This window comes from Mustelus asterias, chromosome 19 (assembly GCF_964213995.1).
Source record: "Mustelus asterias chromosome 19, sMusAst1.hap1.1, whole genome shotgun sequence".
Taxonomy (NCBI): Eukaryota; Metazoa; Chordata; class Chondrichthyes; order Carcharhiniformes; family Triakidae; genus Mustelus; species Mustelus asterias.
In genome coordinates this window covers 65,440,654-65,461,765 of record NC_135819.1, presented here as the reverse complement: position 1 = coordinate 65,461,765, position 21,112 = coordinate 65,440,654, and the positions used below count along the sequence as shown (strand labels likewise).

Below are 21,112 nucleotides of genomic sequence, written 5' to 3'. Positions count from 1 at the left end.
AGAGTCCATTATAACAGTTCTTTAAGAATGTGACATGCTGAATAGATAAAGGGGAACCTGCAGGTGGGACTGTATTTGCCTTCAGTAAGTCGTCACATAAAAGGTTACTGCAGAAGATAAGAGTTAATGGTTTGTGTGTGTGCAGGGGTGATATTTTAGCATAGATAGAGGATTGACTAACTGACAGGAGACTGAATCAGGATAAATGGGACACGTTCAAGGTTGGTGACCTGTAACTAGTGAAGTGCTGTAAGAGGTCTAGTGCTAGGGCCTCAACTCTTTACAATCAATATAATGACTTTAATGAAAGGACAGACTGTTCTATAGTCACATTTGCTGATAATACAAAGATTGGAGGGAAACCCAAGTTGTGAACAGGATATCATAGAATCCTGCAATGCAAAAGGAGGCCATTCGGTCTATCTAGTCTGAACCAACTCTCCGAAAGAGCATCTTATTCCCTGCCCTATCCCCATAACTCCGCACATTTACTATGGCTAATTCACCTAACCTGCACGTCTTTGGACTGTGAGAGGAAACAAGAACACCCTGAAAAAACCCATGCCGACATGGGGAGAACGTACAAGCTCCACACAGTCACCCAAGGCTGAAATCGAACCTGGCTCCCTGGCACTGAGAGACAGCAGTGCTGCCCCAACCATCCTGAGATACAAATGATCTGCAAAATGATATAAATTGTTTAAGTGAGTAGGCAAAGATTTGGCAGATGGACCAAAATGTGAGGTTGTCCACTTTGGTAGGAAGAATAGAAAACCAGAATATTATTTAAAAAGAGAGAGACTGCAGAATGTTGCAGTGCTACCAGAATCAGGATATTCTTGTATATGTTTCCAAAAAAGTTAGCATGCAGGTACAGCAAGTGACCAGGAAGTCTTGGAATGTTGGCCTTCATTGCAAGAGGAAATGAAATATGAAAGTAGGGAAATATTTTTGGAATTGTATAGGACATTGATGAGATGATTCTGGTGAGATTACACCTGGAATATTGTACAGTTTTGCTCTCGCTCAAGAAAGAATATAATTGCTTTGGAGGCTGCTCAGAGAAGGTTCACTTGATTGATTCCTGGGATGAAGTGTTGTCTTATGATGAAAGGTTGAACAGGGCAACTCCTTTACCCATTGGAGTTTGGAAGAATGAGAGGTGATTGTATTGAAACTTGCAAGATTTGAAGGGTGTTTGGCAAGGTAACTGTTGAGGAAGGGGCACAGTTTAAAAATAAGGGGTCTGCCATATAAGACTGAGATAATTGAGACTTTTTTCTCTGGGGGTCATTAGTATTTGGAATTCTCTTACCTTGTGAGCAATGGAGGCGGGGGTCATTGAATGTATCTGAGGGTAATTAGAAAGACTTTTGATTGCTAGAAGTAGAGGGTGCAGGAGGAGAGGCAGAAAGATGGAGTTAAGGCCAAAATCATAACCTTATAAATGTGGAAGAGGCTTGATGGGCCAAATGGCCTATTCCTGTTCCTATTTCATATCGTATGATCTACCCATTGTAGTGCATTCTATTTGTCAACTTTCTGTGCAAAGAAATTTGTCCAATCCTTATTCCTAATTTTCTCAGTGATTATTTTAAATTGGCAACTCCTGTTTTCTGCCTTCACACTCTTACAGAAAGGAAAAAGCTTTTTGTAATCTGAAGTATGTTTTTTTTTTCTGTTCCCTGTAATGTATTCATCATTATCCTTTTTAGAATGGCTCCTGAGTTTGTGTACCCGGCTATTGGAAAGTATGGACCAAATGTAATGGGATAAAAAATTAAAAGGACAGGAAATAGTCTAAACGCTTGGAGCTGCATTTCACATTGGCAGTTTGGCAGTTGGGGGAGCTGCTAGATTGGGTGCCTGCCATGGGTATTGTTCCTGCCCCACGCATACTGCAGTTTCTCCAACAATGTGGAGACATCAGCAGGTCCTCCTGCCTGTCGGTCAATTGAGGCCCTTAAGTGGCCAATTAATGGCCGCTGAAGGGGCTCCTCCCACCATCGCTGGGATTGAACTCATGGCGGAATAGGCCTTCGCCAGATGTGCAACCCAGCTACTTTCATTGCTTGTGCTGCTGGCCGCTTAGGGGGAGGTATTTTCTTTATGGGCCCCTTATGCTCATCTGACACCCGCCCTCTCATTTCACTGTCCTCCTGGCCCTGATGAGAGCCTGGATCACTTGCGGCAAGCCGCCTTCATGATTGGCTGCAGCAGTTCAGCACTGGTCACTGCTGCTGGGGCCAGAGAACTGCTAGCTATTTGATTGGCTGGCAACTCTCAGATGGGGAAAGAAAGCTGCCCTCAAGCCACTTAAAGGGCTGATGGGTGGTTTGACCCAGCAGAGGTGGCTCAACCCCAACTTTTACATAAGGTTTGGTGGGGGGAGACCCACTTCGTAAAATACAGTTCCTAATCTCTGTTATATCTCATGTTCGTCTCTTCTGTTCCAGTATCTCAAGTCTCTTTCAAAACTATAGCTTTTGATTCCTAATAAAATGAGAAATTGGAGGAACACAAACATTTAGAAAGTGTAAGGACCCAGGCCTAGAATGAAATTTGGAAGATTTGATAGTGACAGGTTCATTGATCAGAAGAACTAATTAACACGACATGGTGGCACTGCTGCCTCACAGCTCCAGAACCTGGGTTTGATTCCCAGCTTGGATCACTGTCTGTGTGGAGTTTGCACATTCTCCCTGTGTCTGCGTGGGTTTCGGCCAGATGCTCCGGTTTCCTCCCAAAGTCCAAAGATGTGCAGGTTGGGTTGATTAGCCATGCTAAATTGCCCCTTAGTGTCCTGGGATGTATATGTTAGAGGAATTAGCAGGGTAAATATGTGGGGTTTCTGGGATAGGGCCTGGGTGGGGTTGTTTTCGGTGCAGACTCAATGGGCCGAATGGCGGGACCTGTACCGGAGGGCTTCTATGATTTCTATGAACTAATTAACTAGCATTCATTTCATATTTATTGACAAATATGAATCAATTTTGTAGTAAATAATACACTAGGCCTAATGGAAACAATGCCTTAAATGATATTGTGGTGAGATATTGGGCAGCGAAAGTTTTTTAATTGAATAGCTGTGAAACGAGTGGTAAGTGGGCTATTGATAGTTATTGGGGCAGCTTGCTCCTGGGATTATTCCTCGAGTCTTCGTGATGTATCCTGTTTATACCACAAATTTAAAAATTAAATAAAGTTAATTAGGTAAAGAGATAGAATGGACAGATATTATGGTGCACCGTATTCTTTTGCATAATGGCTTCAGCACAGCTGCAGGCAGTGCAAGTCCTAATTACTTTATTGTGTGCCGAGGGTTTTGAATGTTAATTTGTTTTGAAGTGAGCATGCAAAGTATATATCTGAAGAAATGATCCCTTCTTCCCCTGAAAACAAAATGGCATTGTCCCCGATACCGGATTTGGTGAGAGCAGTGAGATAAATGCCGACTCTGGGCTTTTGTGGGTCGGTGATTCTATGACTGGGGTACGAGACCTACTTTTAGTATCATAAACATGGAAAACGACATCTGTACACACTCCTGGGTTGCAGGATAAACCAGCTCTATTATAAAAGTGCTTTTTAAAATATTTTAAAAATGGAGGTGATTGGAACTTCTTCATATCCTAATTTTTTTTTCATTGGCTGTGGTGTATTGGAATAGGTTTAAAAAGCTCAGTACACTATCATAGTTGAAAATTCTAACAGCATGCGCTTCGACTTGGGCCTCACTAAATGGTACCTTTTATACGTAACCCATTCTAGTTGAGCAGTTATCTTGGATGCTTTAAATTTTAATTTGGGTAAGTTCCAAAGAAGGGCTTTTATTTTGGAAACAGTTTTCAGTGGTAGGGAAAATTGATATCTTTCATGTTTCAGTTAAATGAAGTTGAGAGAAAGGTGTACAAATTGCCTGTAATTATATTAAACTGTTCCTTTTGAGCTTTACTTGAGTTGCTCAAAAAGGACCTTTTTTAATTTAATTGATTTGATGTTAAAATTTCAGTAATAGGATTGGTGTCTGGTAGAAATTTATTATGGTATTGATATTGAAAATCAAACACTGGAGGCAATGGTGTAGTGGTATTATCACTGGACTAGTAATCCCAGGGTACCTCGGTTTGAATCCCACCACGGCAGATGGTGGAACTTGAATTCAATAAAAATCTGGAATTAAAAACATAATGGTAACCATGAAACCATTGTTGATTGTCGTTAAAAACCCAACTAGCTCATAAATGCCCTATAGGGACCTGCCACGGAATCGGAGCAGGCGAGGGGTGGACACAGAAATGACCGTTGACCTCGGGCAAGAATTTCTGGTCTTGCTCGAGCGAGGCTGCAAAATCCCACCCCTGTTATCCTTGCCTGGTTTGGCCTACAGGTGATTCCAGACCCACAGCTATGTGGTTGACTTTTAAATGCTCTTTGAAATAGCCTAGCAAGTCATTCTTAGTGGTTTGACACTACAAAGTCAATCAGAAATGAATGAGAATGTACATACCACCCAATGTCAACCTAGACACTGGAAAGTAGTGAGTAAATTTAAGGAGTAATTAGATAGATTTTTAATTAGTAATGAGTTGAAGGGTTATGGGGAGAAGGCTGGAAAATGGGGACGAGGAGCATATCAGCCATGATCCAATAGCAGAGCAGACTCGATGGGCCGAATGGCCTAATTCTGCTCCTATACCGTATGAATTTCTGAAATGACAATGGCAACCCCAGCTCTGTCGACCGTTCAATCTCCTTATTAACATTTGGGGGCTTGTGTCAAAATTGGGAGAGCTGTCTCACAGACTAGGCAAGCAACAGCCTGACCTAGTCATACTCAAGGAATTGTACCTTAAAGATAATGTCCCAGACATCACCATCCCATGGTATTCCCTGTCCCACTGGCAAGACAGATGCAGCAGAGGTGGGGCACAGTGGTTTACATTCGGGAGGGAGTTTTCTGGAAGTCCTCGACATCGACTTTGGACCCCATGAAGTCTCATGGCACCAGGTCAAACATGGGCAAGGAAACCTCCTGCTGATCACCACGTACTGCACCCCCTCAGTTGATGAATCAGTACTTCTCCATGTTGAACACCACTTGGAGGAAACACAGAGTGGCAAGGGTTCAGAGTGTACTCTGCGTGGGTGACTTCAATATCCATCACTAAGAGTGGCTCGATAGTACCACCACAGACCGAGCTGGCCAAATCCTAAAGGATATCGCTCGTAGACTGGATCTGCAGCAGGTGGTGAAGGAACCAACAAGAGCGAAAAATGTACTTGACCTCATCCTCACCAGCCTGCCCATGACCGTATCAGTAGGACTGACCACCTCACAGTCATTGTGGAGACAAAGTCCCATTGAGAGTGTCCTCCATTGTGTTGTGTAGCACTACCACTTGTGCTATATGCGATAGACTCCGAACAGATCTAGCAACTCAAGATTGGGTATCCATGAGGTGCTGTGGGCCATCAGCAGCAGAATTATACGCGATCGCAATCTGTAACCTCATTTCCTGGAGTGATCCCCATTCTACCAGTGCCCCCACTGCCCACTCCCCACTGCCCCCAGGAGACAACACTATTTAAAGTGCAGAGGGGATGTCAGGAGCAACACCAGGCATATCTCAAAATGAGATGCCAACCTGATGAGGCTGCAACATCGAGATACTTGCATGCCCAGCAACATAAACAGCAAGGAATAGAGCTAAGCGGTTCAACCAATGAATCAGATCTAAACTGCAGTCCTGCCATATCTGGTTGTGAATGGTAGTGAATAATTAAGCAACTCACTGGAGGAGGAGACTCCATAAATAACCCCGTCCTCAGTGATGACGGATCTCAGCACATCAGTGCAAAATATAAGGCTGAAGACTTTGCAACAATTTTCACTCAGAAGTGCCGAGTGGATGGTCCATCTCAGCATCCTCCAGAGGTCCCCAGCATCACAGATTTCAGTCTTCAGCCAATTCGATTCACTTCATTTGAGATCAAGAAACAGCTAAAGCTTCTGAATACTGCAAAGATATGGGCCCTGACAATATTCCAACAACAGTACTGAAGGCTTGTTTGCCAGAACTTGCTGCTCCCTTAGCCAAGCTGTTTCAGTACAGCTGCAACGTTGGCATCTAATTGGCAGAGTGGAAAATTGCCCAGGTATGTCCTCTACACAAGAATCAAGACAAATCCAATCTGGTCAATTACCACCCCATCAGCCTTCTCGTGATGAGAGTGATGAAAGGGATCATCAATTGTGCTATAAAGCAGCACTTGCGCAGCAATAACTTGCTCACCAGGGTAATCTGACATAGACTGGGCTCATTTCAGGGCCAAATGCATGACCCGTTCATACATTTCCATGATATATAGCAAAGGATAATGCACTTTGCAGACAGAAAGAACAGGTACACACACTGCATCTGTTTCAGCTAAACAAAATAAGTGACAGCAATTTGTTTAATCATTCCCCAGGGCAATGCCTTAACCGATAAGGGTCAAACTGGTACGTTCTCCATGGCGGCGCCTCTACCAATCTGAGTCCATTTGCCAGCCAGTCAACTTTCTCCTCTTATACTGTATAAATTGTTGTCTTCCCCTTCTTCTGGTTTTCTTGTGGAATTTAGTACTGAAACAGTTCTATTTAATTATTGCATGCACATTTCTCACTCTGTTTATTAGAAACAAATTGATTTTATCCCCTTCTCAGTCTTTGTATTTATGTTGCATCCACTGACTTTGGGTAAGAAACCAACCTATTCTCTCACTTCCCCATTAAAATTACCCATTATAAAGTGTATCCGGAATGACTTGGATAGTTTAGCTTACCTGTAAAAGCATTTCATCTTGAAGGCATTGTCTCTGGTTGGGACTCAGTCCTGCAGGTTCTGATGAACTTGTTTCTCCCTCCCAGCGGTCATTCATCATGAATAGCCTCCTTCTGCACTGTTGGGATTCTGATTCTATTTATGAGCTTTTTCTTTCAGTCTTGGCAGGCTTTTTGACTGCAAAGGAAAGCACCACAGCCTAATCCTATTCTTGTCTGAAGAAAGGTCATGGTTTTGGCCATATTTTAATCAGATGCTAGCAATTTGACTTCTTTCCCCTCCCCCAAACCCTTTTGTCCCTTGCTTTTCAACATGGAGAGGCGATGCCTAAAATGTAACCTTGATAGAGGCTTATAAGAAGTCGAGAAAATGTAAAAGGGAAATTTGTGATAATACTTATGGGGCTAGTGGGTACAGATTAGGTCTAATAAAAGGTAAATTGAGGACTTGTCAGATATTGCTTCTTTAAGCAGAGTCATCCAGGAAGAGGAATGAAGCTGAAATTGGAGGATAGTCTTTAGACCTTTCGGGGTTAATGAATTAAGATGGAAAGTCTGCCATCCTCATTTGTAATTATCTTCTGATGTGATGTGGAAGATTTGTACATCATTGACTTTCATTTCATAATCTGGCACCTCCAGAATTCCTTCAGAATTGAAATTATTGCGCTTTTAGAGCATGGACTATTTATTCTCAAAGTGTATCACATATCTTGTTTATTTTATTTTGATTCTCCTTGCTGTCCTTCATAGGATTGGGTCAGTTTTCACTGACAGACTACAGGAGCTGACTACCTTGAGCTAAATTGTATTTGAGCTGTCGATGATTCTTCTCCCCTTTCCCCACCCACAATGATTTTATGGAATCGTAGATTGTATTTGACCTGGAGTTCATAGTAATTGCTCGGCCAGACTGCATACTGCTCTTATTGTACAAAGAATGAGATTGCTGCATCACAAAAGCAGGCTTGATGTGGTCACAGGTTATTAAACAAGCAGTGTATGCCATCGAGAACAGTATTAATCACCTCATTAATGTTGTGGATGTGGATGGAAATATTATAAAAGTTAAAGGTTTATTGATTTGTCTTCTTGCAGAATTGAGTCTTTTGATTGGGTAGTCACCACATTTTATGGAATGTTTTTGTTCTGCCCTGATTATTGCATTTATTTGCAGATGGCAGGGGTGGGGGTGGAGATGGAGTTGGCATTAGAGCTACTTGGTAGTTCAGTGATGAAATACATTGGCATTGGTGGTGGGCCATGTTTAATAGGAAGGTCTCTGACTTGCCCCTATTTTGCACTGAGTTAAGTAACCTCAGAGTTTCCATATTGAATGACAATTGGGTTCAGCTTGACAGTGTTGGTTTTTGTGGTTGAATTGCCAACAAATGCTCATCTAGGCTCCAACTGGAAGAATGGCGCTTTGGTTGCCCAGGGAGTTGAATCCATGTGAGCAATCTCCTTCCAGAGGCGTAGAAATCAAAACACCTTCTTCACTCCCTTCACCACATCTGTGCCTCTCTATTCACTATGATGTATCGGAAAGGTGTGGGAAATGTGAGAATCCTAATGATACCGATAATTGAGTGCAATTTTGGTCTCCTTACCCAAGAAAGAATACATCTGGGAAATTTGACATACATTTTACAAATGAAAACATTCCAACTAAGAACACTAAAGAGATTAAATGCAATCAGTATTTCATATATTGGAAGGGTCAAAACTGGAAAAGATGAGAATATAGTTCTTACACCCCACTCCAAGGTGGGGGTGTAACAAAGGTTTGCTAGATTGAAGGCTGATCTATAAGAAGATATTGAAAAGAATGAGTCTCTTTTCTTTGGAGTTTGCAATGAGCTAATAGAAATTTATAAAATTCTTAAAGGACTTGATAAATTAGATGGTGAGAGGCTGATACCCTGACTGGTGAGTCTAAAAACTAGAAGTCATAGTTCAAGGTATCAGCCATTTAGGACTGAGATGAGAAATTTAATCACTAAGGATTGTGAATCTTTGGAATTTTCTACCTCCTGAGAATTATGGATTCTCAGTTGTTGAGTATATTCAAAGCACAGATTTCAGATTCTTGGGCAGGGAGAGTATCAAAGAATATGGAAATTGGTTAGGAAAGCGGAGTTGATTTAGAAGTTCAGTAAAGATCTTAATAAATGGTAGAGCTGTCTCAATTGGCTGTGAGGCCTACTCCTGATCCTACTAATATTCTTATGTCAACACTGTGTGGAACTGTTTCTGCTATTTTTTTCTCTGCATAATGTAAGTTGTTGCACTAAATTAAGTGGCAAATTAATAGATTAACATCAAAATGATCTCTTTTACCCTTTGTATATTCCAGAACTGCTTCAGGAAGTGACCAGTTCTGTTGGTCTGATGTCAGTCATGCCACTAAAGCCAAACTTAATGTTTTGCTTTTGATGCCAGGTGAATAATGTAAATGGGTGACGATATAGTTAGCATTATTATCTAGAAATAGTATAGATGCCACACGGGCCCAAAGTGAGGAGCTGTCTCAGCTGTGTTTTAGATAGAAAAAGTTGATTTCAAATGCAATGAGTTGTATGAGCGTGTTTGGGTGGGACATGCAGGGAGTGGGGTAGTACAGCGAGGGTTGCATTTGTTGACACTACTGCAAAGATATTCCTAAGATTCATTAAGAGGAGGCTGTCTGAATAGACTTGTGACTGAAATTGATGTCTTTTGAAAGTAAAGTTTCTGTTAAAGATCTGACGTTTCAAGGAGGGCCTTTCCCTGACTTGATTACTCGTGCATTTTATGATGGGGGTCACTTGTATATGTTTTTGCCATGCTATAAAACTGCTGTAGCACATCCTCAGTTGACTTGTGGCAGTGCTTCCTCTGGCTGTCGAGGAGCTTATTGCAACACAAATGTGATAAATGCCACTTGTGTATTCTTTAAAAGATTATACGTGTGTGTATGTGTGTATTGATGTGTTCCCTCTTCCCCCTCCCTCACCCCTCAGCATAATGTATCACAAACCAAGCTTTTTTTTGCTTCTCCGTTTTCCATATGTGTAGTGTCAAAAATGGCTGCTGTGTACTCTTTCATATCCTGAAATATTTTAGTTCTGTGTTTCTATGAATGAAGAGGAAATTGTAAAAATGAAAACCATTCTTTGATGAAATGGGTAAAGAACCATCAGGGCTTTTACCAGCGTTCTTTTGATTACTTTACTCAAAATATTAATTTAATGTCTTAGAATGGATCTCGTGCTGCAGTCATATCCCTCCACTGGCACTGGAGCCGGTCCAGCGGAGATTCACACGGATGATCCCAGGAATGGAAGGCCTGACATACGATGAACGTCTGAGGATCGTGGGATTATATTCATTGGAGTTTAGGAGGTTGAGGGGAGATCTGATAGAAACTTACAAGATAATGAACGGCTTAGATAGGATGGACGTAGGGAAGTTGTTTCCATTAACAGGGGAGACTAGGACGCGGGGGCACAGCCTTAGAATAAAAGGGAGTCACTTTAGAACAGAGATGAGGAGAAATTTCTTCAGCCAGAGAGTGGTGGGTCTGTGGAATTCATTGCCACAGAGGGTTGTGGAGGCCGAGACGTTGAGCGTCTTCAAGACAGAAATTGATAAATTCTTGATTTCTCGAGGAATTAAGGGCTATGGGGAGAGAGCGGGTAAATGGAGTTGAAATCAACCATGATTGAATGGTGGAGTGGACTCGATGGGCCGAATGGCCTTACTTCCGCTCCTATGTCTTATGGTCTTATGGTCTCCATTAAAACAGCTGCTGTGGGTAACATAGTGATTCTCATTTGTGCCTTCATGATATTGGAAAGGAAGGGGAAAGCATCTCAGATGTTAGATTATATTCAAGGACTCTGGTTCTATCTGACGCAAATTGTTTCTCATTGGAAGTGCTTGTCGCCTTAAAAGAATTGTGTTATGGATTTTAAACACAGAGCTTTCTTTGTATCTCAGTTGCACAAACTTAATGATGTGAATAAAACTGCAACATGATATAATTTTTTAAATTTTGAAACTTTGGTTCCCTCTGTTAAAAGAGAGCTCAGTTGTCCTTCAAGCATTTTTGCTTAAGCTATCAGTAGCATAGCTCATGAGTAGGAAGTTTTGAAGAACAGCATGCAACAGGCAAATGTCAACAAGCTGTTTTCCGACTTCTGTTATTTACCTTTCTATGGCTGAATTAAAATAAGTACTTCCTTGAATTTTTTCAACAACAGTCTTTAGGATTACTTGTCCATACGCTTTGACCATGACCTCTTGAAAGATAAAGCTGAATATTTAGCTTGGACAAGTGTTAACTAAACCTTCCATTTTTCCGCTATGTTACAAATCATTATTTATAAGATTATTGTGATGAAGTAAGTGCAGCACGAGATACCACACTGTTGGAAGCCCTGAATTGAAATGATAGACCTCAATGTTAAGACAATTTTTTATTATACCAACTTTCCCACCCCTCTCTTTCTGAGAGTATTAATTTACTTCCAGTTCCACTGGCATTGCATGTCCTAGGTAGACTTTAATTCTTCACCTCAGCCTTAACGTTGATTGTTGGCAGGCTATTCCATTGTTTTGGTGTATGATGATGGCGCATCACAGTTCAAGTAGTCCTGCAAACTTAATCTTGCTCCTCATAAATAGGTAAACTTTCCACTGAATCCTGAGAGCAATCATAATCTGCTTAGTTTCATTCCAGTGGAGGTCAGCTGAATAAGCACAGATCAAAGAACTGAACCATCACCTTCTTGGTTTACCTGGTAAATAATTAGGGAATGAGAGATCAGATTTAGAATCTGGGCATTAAAGTTCTAAGTGCCTTTTCCTTGTAGGATTGAGCTATTCGAAAGACTGGAGGAAACAAAATGAAATCCAGTATAATCGGGGAAGTGACTATAGAACAACCAAGGAGAGTGTCTCCAGAATTCTACCACCCCGCCTGCCACAGGAATTGGAGCAGGCGAGGGGCGGACAATGGGAAGGTCCGTTAGCCTCAGGCAGGATTTTCCGGTCTCGGGTCGAGCGAGGCTGTAAAACCCCGCCCTCTGTTGTACGTAATTTTCAAAATATCCTGTCAATTCCGAACCTCCAACAGTGTGCATTCTCGTGCTGCACTTACTGCATCACAATAATCTTATAAATAATGATTTGTAATGAAGCAGAAAAATGGAAGATGCAGTTAAAACTTGTCCACGGTAAATATTCAGGTTTATCTTTTTAAAGGTCACGATCGAACTGTACAGACAAGTAATGCCAGAGACTTGTTGTAAAAATTCAAGGAAGTATAAATTTTTAAAAAATCTACCCGAGTTTGATATTGCATTCCAATAACCCTGAGATGTACTGATAGCTCCCTCGGTCTTGATTTATTTTGTATACTTGAAATTAAGTTGATTAAATTGGTGCACTTTATAAATGTAGTAAAGAATTTGAGTGGAATGAAAGAGTTATTCCTGAACAGCCTTTCGGGTAAAATCATTATGGCGGAGTGAGGAGGCATAAGTGACAAAAGGCCGGCTCAGGACTGATGTCAGTAAACCCTTGCACAGAGATCAAATACTTGGAGTGATGTAATGGCGGCAAAGTGGAGGCAAAAATTCTTGGCAGTACTAAATTGGCATTTGCGTGCTGTGATCGGAGAAGGGTTGAAATGCCATGGAATAGTTTCTCTTTTTGCACATTTAAAAAAAATAGTTTCTTGAAATTTTTTTAAAATTCAATTTTAGAAGAAATAAGTATTGGTGTAGAGCAGAACTGTCAGGTCTCTCATTTATATTTCACTGCTGGCTGCCTTCTCTTTTTGTGCATCTTAATCAACTTGTTTTGTTCCACTTGGTTATTGAAGTACAACAGAAATATTACTTGCATAGCAAAGTTGAGTTGCTTGTATTTAGCATCGGTTAGATGCTCTGTGATTTCAAGAAATTACAGCAGTTTAACTTTTCAATGCTTCTTCTGGATGGAAAGGCATTTCTAAGCACCGCATACAGAAAAGGGAGTAAAAAAAATCAAATCAGCATTGTGTTGTACATGAAGGGCTTCTGAATTATTCTTTACAATGAACATAAAGTAGCAACGTAAACTATCAATGAGAGAGAACAGCAGGATAACATAACAGGGGTTTCAGAAAACTTCATTAATTGATAAAAATCTTAAGTGTCTGTCTGCGTGAGTTGCAGGCCTGCTGATGAGAAAAAGGCTGATAGAGGGAAGCTGCTAAAGCTCTGTTTTTTTGCATTTAGAAGGAAGCCTGAAACTTTGTCATGAATCATGGAGCTGAAGGGGTGAACTAGGTTGTGGTGATAGTGGATTTGAAATGAATACCAATAGAGGCTCCATACCGTCTGGCATTTACCTACCATTCCATCTCTCCCTTATCCCCACAATAAAATATCACCTGCCATATTCAGGTCATCCAAACTGAACCTCCATTTTAACAAACCAGTTCTCAGGCATATGACAGGTGATACAGTACTGCTGACATCACGCCTCCTTCAGTCATTGTAAACATTGCACCACCCGTCCGAGATTCCAACTCCAGTGTGCTTATTTACATCTCCCTCCCCATCATCAACATTCTTTACTCTTTCTGAAAGTGTCAGCTGGTTCTGGGGCCCAGCTTCCCAGGTAACTGCAGGGCATCTTTCAACATGCTGCTGAAGTGGCTGTTCCTTACGTGAGCCTAACTAGAGTATTTCGCCCAGCATTCAGTACTGAATGAGCAAACATTTCTTCCAATTAAATATCAGGAAGATCACTTCTGCCACAAACTTCATTCCTAAACCTCTAATTCTGTCCCCTTCCCTGGTATATCTGCGGCTGAACCATACTGTTTGCATACATAGCAAATTCTCCAAAGGAATGGAAATAAAAAACATAAACTCTTTTTTTAAAAAAAAAGGTTCACAAAGTTGGATGAGGAAGGCTGCATGGAGACTCATTGTGGAGCATAAACCCAGGCATGTTCCTACCTCCAGGCAATTTTTGGGGGGCTTTTCAGGAGCGACTGGTGGATGGTGGGTGACCAATTAAGCCTGTTAATTGCCCATTGGGTGCCAATCAGAAGCTGTCCAGAGTTTTCCCAAGGGTAAGTGGGCCATCTGATCAGGCTTAAGCACCATAGATGATTTGATGTGTTCTCCCAGCAGAGGTCCTTGGGGGTTGTGGGCATCACTGCCTTCATGATTTCATCAGTCCTGTGGAAGGATTTCCAGAAACAACCACTTGGGTGGCGTCCATGTGCTGATGCCAGTAAGACCCAGAGAGCTATCATCAAAAATTGTCCAAGAGATCCCAGAACTGGCATATGTAGGTTCCATACAAACATAGAATCCTTACAATGCAGAAAGGAGCCACTCGGCCCATCAAATCTACACTGACTCTCCAAAAGAGCATCTTACACAGTGCCATTCCCCCACCCTATCCCTGTAACCCTGCACATTTACCATGGCTAATCTACCTAACCTGCATACCTTTGGACTGTGGGAGGAAATGGGGTACTTGGAAGAAACCCACGCAGACCCCAGGAGAATGTGCAGACTCCGCACAGACTGTGACCCAAGCCAGGAATCGAACGCGGGTCCCTGGCGCTGTGAGGCAGCATTCTGATAATGGTACTGAAGACTTGTGCTGCATAACTAGCCATGTCCCTAGCCAACTTCTTCCAGTACAGCTCTAACTCCGGCCTTTACCGAGCAATGTGGAAAATGCGCGCGAGGTCCAATCCAAATAAACCATCTTAAATCCAGTCCGGCAATTGCCATGCCATCAGCCTCCCCACAATCATCAGCAAAGTGATGGAAGTGTTGTCAGTGGTGCTATTAAGTGGCATTTGGAAGTAACCTGCTCACATTGGGTCCCGTCAGGCCCACTCAGCTCTGGACCTCACCAGTGTTTTGGTCCAAACATGGACATGAAAGGATGAGAGTGACCGCCTCAATGTACCTTAATAAAACTGAAGTCATTGAGAATTGGGGCAAACTCCTCACTGCTGGAGTGATTATCTAGGACACAGTCATCTCAGCCTGAGGACATTACTGCAGGCTTTCCTCAGGGTAGTGATGAAGGCCCAGCCATCTTCAGTTGCTTGATCAGTGATGTGTCCCCCGTCCCCCCCCCAATATTTGATCAGAAGTGGGGATGTACACTGATTGCATTGCCATTTACAACTCCTCAGATATTAAAGCAGTCTATGCCCAGATTCAGCAAAATCAGGAAAACATTCCTACTTGAATTCATAAGTGACGAGCAATGTTTGTAATGCAAGTGCTAGCCAATGATCATTTGCAGCAGGAGAGAATCGAATTGCCTCGTCTTGACATTCAATGGCATTACTGTCACTGAATCCTCCACCATCAACATCTTGGGGATTGTTGTTGACCAGAAACTTAAGTAGACCAATCATATAATGACAGTGGCTGCAAGACCATGTCATAGGCTAAAAAACCTGTAGTGAATAGTTCACCTTTTGACTCCCTGTCCACAAGGCACAAGTCAGTAGTTTGGTGGAATTCTCTTCATCGCCTACATTAGTGCAGCTCTGGCAACACACAACTTGACACCACCCTGGACAAAGCACCTACTTGATCAGCACCCCTCTACCACCTTAGATGTTGATTCTCTCCTCTACTGGTGCACAGTGGCAACAATGTCCATCATCTGAAAGTTGGACTGCAACAACTCACCGAGACTCCTTTGACAGCACTTTCCAAACCCTGATATCTACCTAGAAGGACAAAGGCAGCAGGCACAAGGGAACACCACCACTTGCCAGTCTCCTCCCTTTAAGTCACACACTGTCTTAGAACTATATTGTCATTCCCACACTGTCAATTTCCTAGAACAACAACTGACAACACTGTAGGTGTACCTAAACAACAACAATTGTGACAATTCAAGAAGGCAGTTCACCACCAGCTTCACAAGAGTACTTAAGAAGGTTTTAAGTTCAAGTTCCACTCCAGGGCTTTTAAGGATGGCGTTTGGTTGGTAAATCAACTCTGATCAACTGAGATGTTGCCATAGAGAAGGCAATGCGAACTTATAGGCTCCTCATGCTTCTGGGTAATTCAAAAAAGGCACTGGGCTTGACCATATTTATTTTTGTTAGCAGAGAATTGGCCCTTGCGCATGAACGTATGCTGCTTGTTGCCTGTGTAAAAGCTACATTGAGCTTGACTGTTTATTGTAAATTGGCTGATAGTGACGCCATTAGTGCACTCAGGATTGCTTAGCCTTGGCAATGCCTCAACCGATCGAAGAGTCAATTTGCCAGCCAATCAGCACCCTTTTCTCTCGCAATATCAATGGTTGTGGAAGTTTGAAATTTGGTATTCTTGCTTTTGTCTTGAGTGCAAGATGAGAAATTTTGGCAAAATGTTTCAGTTTTTGGCAAGATTCAAATTATAATTTGCATCGCCACATGATGTCCAAAATGGAGGAGCGCAGATATCTTTGACCTTGATCTGATTGCAAGTGATCACAGAGATTGGGAGAGGTAAGGGTTGACTTGGAGCCAAGTTAGGTCAGTGAACACTGCGGGGTGGAATTTAAGACACTGGTGCAGAGTTTTGGGTGAGTTCATGCTTGCCAAGGGTAGAATATGGGAGACCAGCCAGGAGTTGGAATAGTGGAAGTTGAGGAAACAAAGATGTGGACAAGGATTTTGGCAGAAGATGAGACTGGCAGCGACGAGCAGTGATTCGGAGGTGGAAATAGGTTGTCCAAGTAATGGAGTGAATATGAGATCAGAAGCTCTGGATCAAAGTGACACCAAAATTGCGAAGAGTGATTGATCTTGGATTGTTGCTTGGGAGAGGGATGGAATTGATAGCTAGAGTTTAGAGCTGAAGTTAAAAACAATGGCTTTGGTCTTCCCAGCAGTTAATTGGAGGAGACATGAGGTAATGGAGCAGGAAGACAAGACATTGCAAGTGAATCTCTGGCTACAATTAGATAAAAGAGTGGAACCACAATGAGAGCAACCTCACCCAATTGGATGACAGTGGAAGAGGCATTGGAGGTGGGTAGTGTGGTCAACTGTCAAAGACTGCAGACCGCTTGAGAAGATGGGAAAGTTTGCCTTTGTCATGGATTCATAGAAAGTCATTTGTGACTTTGATAAGTGCCATTTCAGTACGGTGGTAGGGGTGGGAATCTGACCAACTCTCTCAAAACTATTCCCACCCCTCAAACCACCCCTCGCAGCCTGCTCTCCTGTCCCTGCTTTCCCCTCCGCCCCTGTTGTCCTGCACCCTCTGCATGCCCCCTCCCCTTTGCACGGACCCCTTCCTCCAGCCTACATGTCTCAAGAAGTGCTTCTGCCAAATGTAGAGGCTGATTTGCTGCCTCATCTAGATTTAGTTAACTGGATACACATCGGGGGAATGGAAGTTGTGAATGTCCTTACTGCATGACAACGTCACTGCAGGCAATGCTTTCAGACAGTGGGCTGAAGGGGAAAGCAGGAGAAGAGTGTCTACAGAGCTATTCTGGGCCAGCAGTGTGATATGATTAACATATGCGTGATTAACAGCTCTGATAACTCATTGGTGCTTAGCTATAATATTGGACAATTATATCCTGGCTATGAAAGCTCTTCTAAAATCACACAGTTGAAGGTTATGTTCGCCCCCAGTGTGGAGAAAACACAGTCAACAGAATCAAGGTAAATTTAAGATTTTATGAAGAAGAGTCATTGGGAATGATAATGTCTGAGATTACTGATGTCTTGGTCATTCATGACTAGTTGTGAACAGCATAAAAAAGAGATAAATCATATCTTTCATCACTACCTCTTGTACTCTGTGCAATGTAACAGATGCAAACGATAAAATGTTTTGACCTGTGCATTTGATGCAAGTTCTGTTGATGGTTTTTAAGTTGTTTCTTTCACAGAGACCTCATGCAAATAAAGTGTGAAATATATTTGACGATCATGTCATTACTTGTGGTATAAGTTTAAAACATTGAGTTCCAACTTTTTGCTAACTGAATAAACTAAGCACAGCTCATGGCATAGTTAGGATAACCTACCTAGAAAATTTAAATCCTTAATCGGACCTGCGGAGAAAGAGATTGATATGAGAAGGAAGAACACATCCTCTTGCTTTTGGGAGTACGGAATATTCTTCCTTATGTCCTCTTCCCTTTTATGTCCTTCTACCATAAAATACGGCCAACTTATCCTGAACAATGTAACATGATTATACCAATGTACAACCAATACCAACAAACAACCATGCAGGCACCTATTGCACCAGTGTAAACTCTGGTGCTGATATACAGGTGTTTTAGCACAGTCTGAAAATCAGTGTATGATATTTTTATCTGATGATAATCAGGCAAGTGGCAATAAAACAAAATGTATTACAAATATACATATTTGAGGAGATTAGAAATAAAAGTACATCTTAAAATCATATTTCAGCATCCCTGGGGGGAAATCAGCGCAAACACATTTCTCCTGAAATGAAGTGAAATGAAAATCATGTGGGTGGATAACAAATTAAATAACAAGTAACAATAGATTTCCTGCAAATGATCTTTACGGATCCCTTGACTGAGGAAAGAATTAAAAGAGTGAGATGAAAAGCCCAGCAAATGGCTTCCTATGTCTGGTCTGGCAGAACGTGATGCTGCAGCAAGTCAAGAGCTGGCAAGGCTCGAACAGCATCAGAATGTGCAGTGTACTTCAAGCCATTTTTAAAAGAAAATAATTTTCAGCATCCAAAAGATGCAAGTGGATCCAAGTATTGATTCCAAAGGAGAGAGGGGAGGGGGGGGGGGCGGGGAGGAGAATCAGCCTCCCCAAAAAATCCAGGGTATCCTTTATTGAAGGTTAAGTCCCGTTTCATTAATGTGCATTGCACATACTTCAATGGGTTATGATTGTTTTGAAGTGCCCCTAATTGTTTCGAAGCCTTTCTATGGAAATCCATTGATTGAAACATCAAAACATCTGCTGTGTATGTATTATGAAGATCTGAATAAAATCTAACCAGCATTTATTTAAAAAAAGAACACACACCCAAGAAAAACTGCTGCTGAATTCCTCGTGCCTCACTCACAATATACATTGATGGTGTTTGTCACTGAATCTTTTGAACACAAAAATAAATTGACAAGGGCAGTCAGAGGTGTCCATCAGTCTCTCTCTCTCTCTTTTCTCTCTGTTTCTATCCTTTCCGAACTAAGACTACAATTGGACATTCTGAAGCACAGTCTATCTTAGTGTCTGTCAAAAGACTGAGGTAGGTACGCCTATGCATTACCCCTAACCATTAATGTAACATTTTGGAGATCGCTTTAGTTTCAATCAAAGAATAATTGGGATTGAAAGCACACAATGCTTTGTTAGCCAATACAATGTGTTTTCATTTTATAAACCACTTAACATATTTTAAACTAGCATTCTCGATGAGATTTTAATTGCTCTTGTCGGATATACGTAACCCATAATTGGGATTTTTGTGCTTGCTGACCAAGGTCCTCCAGGACTTTGAATTTAAAATTTTCATCCATGTCTTCAATTAACTTCATGGCCTTGCAATCCTGTTCCCACCGCTTTTCTCCACCACCCCCACCCCTGCTGGCCCCCATCTCTCCACCTTCTCTGCTTATAACCCTCTTGGAACTTTGCAATCCTCTAACTGACCTTGCACTCCATTATTGACAGCAGTGCACTCAGATCCCAAGGCTCTACACTTTGAGATGTCCTCCGTAAATCTTCCTCTCAACCTCTCTATCCTTTTAAACCTACTTCTCTGACCAGGTTTTTAGTCACAACACCTGAAAATGTCATCCGTTGATTTTGTGTCAATTTCTTTGCATCTGATTACTCTTTTGGGAACCATTGGTCATTTTCCCCCATGTTAAAGGAGCTGGATGAATGCAAGTTGTTATATATGGCACTGCCTTGAAGCCTGTTGCATGAGCAAAACTGTTTCACCAGCAAAAAGTATGATTTGTGAACATTCTAAAATTAAGAGGCCAAAGTTCAAACACCAGGTACACCTCAACTACCCATTTTCCTCACTTTGCTGTGCTTTATTTCTACTCTTCATTCACTATTTTATCCATTTCAATCCTTCCCCACCTTCTGCCACTTTAAAAATAGACAACTAGTGTGTGTAATGGCTGGTTTATTCCTGCAAAGCATTTGAAGGTTGCCAGGGTGATGGGGGCACACAGACAAATTTATAATGTTGGCTTCACATTGCTTCTTTTCAAGCGCGTAGTTTAATTCAGTTCTTTCCTGAATGTAATCATTGATTGGCTGCGGCAATGTGAACGATAATCCATTGTAAATTAAAAGTAGCAATGTCCACTCGTATGCAGTAAAGTTCAACCTTGCTTAAATACTAGAACAGCTATCAGCTGCTTATGTTAGCAATGAATGTTCTAGCGTGTGTTATGCTGGAGTAGCAGACCTTGAGCTGATTAGAGTGCTTGGTGCATCAGCTCTCAATACCCCACCTCCTGGGCTCAGCATAAAACACAATGGCACGTTCATGGCTACAATACAGGACCAAGCATTGCTTAATCAACACTGTTCTTGCAGTTCTAATTTAATAGTTTAGCAGGGTGTTTATTTCATTCAATGCAGGTCTTACTGCCCTGGTCGCTAGCGGATTTATGAAACTGCAATTCGTTGCAATCCATTCTGTCAACATTAAGAAAATTCAAAATTAGCCAACCAGTGCTCTATGCATGCTAATGCTGGATTAGCAGCACAGTCAGCAGATGGATTACAGCAGTAAAATTCAAATAACTTTTACAAGAACAAGATTGGCATTAATATATTACAGCAATTGGAGCACACACTGAAGTTTTCTGATCCATAGTCCAAAGCAGACTTGAGCTGAGGTATACATCATTTAAACCATTGGTGTGTCCCTAGTTTTAAACCCGAATCTTCTGATTTTGACATGCAGAAATGATATTCGTAATTTTATTTTTGTGGATATCATGTTTAAAGTGTCAAAAATGCAGCAATATTGTTCTTCCTGCAAACACCGCTTCCCCCCCCCCCCCCAACTTCCTGGTACTGAGACATTAAATCAAGTTGTTAAATCGCTAGCAGTGACAGAAGATCAGTAAAATAATTTAATATACTGTCTGTTAACCTTTTCAATACTCAATGTCCTTCACAGCCTTCAGCTGACATACTGCAGCTGGACTCTGCCAACAATAAAGCAAAGTACTTATAATGGTGTAGATTAGAATGCAGGGTTTGAGAAACAGCCAACATTACGCAATGTT

The 21,112-nt window shown here is 41.7% G+C and overlaps 1 protein-coding gene across 1 annotated transcript in view; it reads left to right on the top strand.

Annotated features, from left to right (window-relative positions):
- The window catches only part of snd1 (staphylococcal nuclease and tudor domain containing 1), a 909,008-nt gene that overhangs the window by 487,378 nt on the left and 400,518 nt on the right, over positions 1-21,112 (top strand). The gene's annotated exons all lie outside the window — the stretch shown is intronic.